Source organism: Impatiens glandulifera, chromosome 1, assembly GCF_907164915.1.
Source record: "Impatiens glandulifera chromosome 1, dImpGla2.1, whole genome shotgun sequence".
NCBI lineage: Eukaryota > Viridiplantae > Streptophyta > Magnoliopsida > Ericales > Balsaminaceae > Impatiens > Impatiens glandulifera.
The window spans coordinates 114,503,440-114,506,371 of NC_061862.1; the positions used below are offsets into that span (position 1 = coordinate 114,503,440).

The 2,932-nt window shown below is 39.0% G+C and overlaps 1 non-coding gene across 1 annotated transcript; it reads left to right on the plus strand.

Moving 5' to 3' along the window:
* Positions 1-533: 533 nt before the first annotated feature.
* TRNAF-GAA lies at positions 534-606 on the plus strand. Its single transcript has one exon. It is a non-coding gene; the product is annotated as a tRNA-Phe (tRNA).
* The last annotated feature ends 2,326 nt before the right edge of the window (positions 607-2,932 follow it).

The window sequence follows — 2,932 nt, forward strand, 5'->3', positions numbered from 1 at the left end:
ACGATCGTCGGATGCCTACCCCTCGAGCTCAACTACCCGTTGATCGCCAAACGCTTCCAGGACAACTCCCGACGATCGCCAAGTCCTGGAGACGTTGAGCCCGACGTTCGCCCAGCATTACTAAGGTTAGTTCGACTACTCCCCGATGATTTTACTGTTTTTGGATGTTAAGTATGAAAGTTTTAGGGTTTTAGGGATTTAGTTTAGGGTTTATGCTTTAGTTAGTTCTATTGTTTTTGTTTGAAATGTTTTGATCCGAGAAATGTATAGTCTTTCCTTATACTGAATGGTTTGTGAACATTTTCACGTGGGTAATTGAAATGCGTGGTATGCAATTGAGTGGTGCGTGGGGTGGTGCGTGGGGGTGGTGCGTGGGAGTGGTGCGTGGGTGTGGTGCGTGGGTGTGGGGCGTGGGGCGTGGGCTTGGGCGTGGGTGATGCGTGGAGCGTGGGCTTGGGCGTGGGTGATGCGTGGAGCGTGGGCTTGGGCGTACCACGCAATATGTAAAACTAATTTAATAAGTTTATTAATAAGCGGGGATAGCTCAGTTGGGAGAGTGTCAGACTGAAGATCTGAAGGTCAGGTGTTTGATCCACCTTCACTGCAAAAGTTTTTTTTTTATTAGAAATTTTAAACAGAGTGATGATATATATAAGCATTGAAATGATTTTGATATGTATGAATTATTCTTTCAAAAGGGTTGTGTGTGCAATTTTTCTTGGGCCAATACTCTAGAATTGTTTACGCTCATACTTATTTCGACAATATTGTGGCTCATGGTGGTTGGGATGATTGGGACCACATCAGTAATAAGAACAAGTATGCATCTTTAATATACAAAACTTAAAAATTCATGTACTTTTGATGCATACTATATTAATTGTTGAATTTTCTATATAGGACTGCCTTTTTCGGGGTGTACAAGTGTTATGGGCCTGGGGAGAAAGCGGTCCGTGGAGTGTCTTTGGCTAGAGAATTGGACTATGAATTGGCTCATCCATTTCTAGCCAAGAGCTTTGTCAATGGAAGGCACTGGATTGCACCTTTAGAAGCTTAATACAGCAAATAATTAATTCAATTTCATTATTTATTGTGTAGTCATTTATTTGTGTCATTGATTCTTTCATAGATGTTTAATTAGTATAAATAGAAATGAATGGTGTTTGTGTGACTTATAAAAATTACATTATAATATTCTCAAAGTCATTCAAATAGAAAGTTATTAAACAAGCCATTTGATAAATTTGATTCTTGGTTTTAGCGTTTTTGGGATATTCTTTATTGGCAAAAGAGCTTTAGGGACAAGGTGAAATGTCTCTAGTTTTGAAGTTTTTAACATCAATATTGAGAGGATGAATAATTAGTTTCTAAGTTTCAAACCTATTTCTTCTGTCTATGTTTTGGTTAATGATGATTTTTGTTTATGTTACGCACTTGTTGTTTTCCTTTGGGCAAAAAAACAACTTATTTGTTGCTTTGTGCTCTCAATAATTTCTAAGTAAACAATCTTTATATGTATATAAAAAATACAAGATTTATAAGATATAAACGAAAGAATTGAGATTCCTTTTCAAGAATAAGAATGTATGTATAGGATTTGCACAATCCCATCAGTGGATTCAATTTATAAATTGTTGAGAGAAAGAGACAACTGAGAAAATAAGAACCTGACTTACTTATAATCCCACCCTTCCATTACACACTGGAGGCTTTTCTCAAGTGCAGAAAATAGTACAACAGATATATTACACAACAACTAGTAATTTGTTCAAATTTCTACTTCATAAAGCTCCAATTTGTGCTGCAAGTACATCAGCAAAGCTCCATAACTTACCCTCAATTGCACACTGTAATGCCTGTTTCTTTTTGCCAAAAACTAGAAGACTTTGTACATGTGCTGCTGTTACATAGATATGTATAATAAAAGCCGTTATAATCGATTAATGCAAGCACAAAAACAAGAATATAGATTTAGCAAAGTTCATCCTAGATTAAGATTACCTTCTTAGCTCATATTAGAAACTTAAGTTCACATTGGAGATAATCAGAATGTTGGGTATTTTTCCCATTTTCAATTCCATTTTTGTAAGTTTTGCTTGGTTGTTTCATTAATTGTAAAGTAAAAGGAAAGAAAAAAAGACTTTTGCGGTGAAAATGGATCAAACACCTGACCTTCAGATTCTAGCCTGACACTCTCCCAACAGAGCTATCCACGCTTATTAATAAACTTATTAAATTAGTTTTACATATTGCGTGGTACGCCCAAGCCCACGCTCCACGCACCACCCACGCCCAAGCCCCACTCCCACGCACCACCCCCACGCCCCACGCCCCACTCAATTGCATACCACGCATTTCAATTACCCACGTGAAAATGTTCACAAACCATTCAGTATAAGGAAAGACTATACATTTCTCGGATCAAAGTATTTCAAACCAAAACAATAGAACTAACTAAACCATAAACCCTAAACTAAAACCCTAAAACCCTAAAACCTTCCTACTTAACATGCAAAAACAGTAAAATCATCGGGGAGTAGTCGAACTAACCTCAGTAATGTTGGGCGAACGTCGGACTCAGCGTCTCCGGGACTTGACGATCGTCGAGAGTCGGCCTGGAAGCGTTTGGCGATCAACGGGTAGTCAGGCTCAAGGGGTAGGCGTCCAACGATCGTGGGAGAGTCGGTTGGGGCTGGAACCGTCGTGGGGGAGTCGGCTTGGGGTGTGGGGCGTGGGAGTCGCAGGGGGAGAGCAACTGGGGAGCCGTCGGGGACTGTCGTTGGGGGGAAGGGAAGAGGGGAAAGAAAAAACGGGTAGAAAGGGAAATGGAAGGAAAAGGAAGAGGAGGAAAAAAAAAGAAAAAAAATGTAAAAAAGTTAGTAGGGGTAAAAATGGAAAAAAAAAATTTAAAAAGTTAAAAATAAAAACTGAA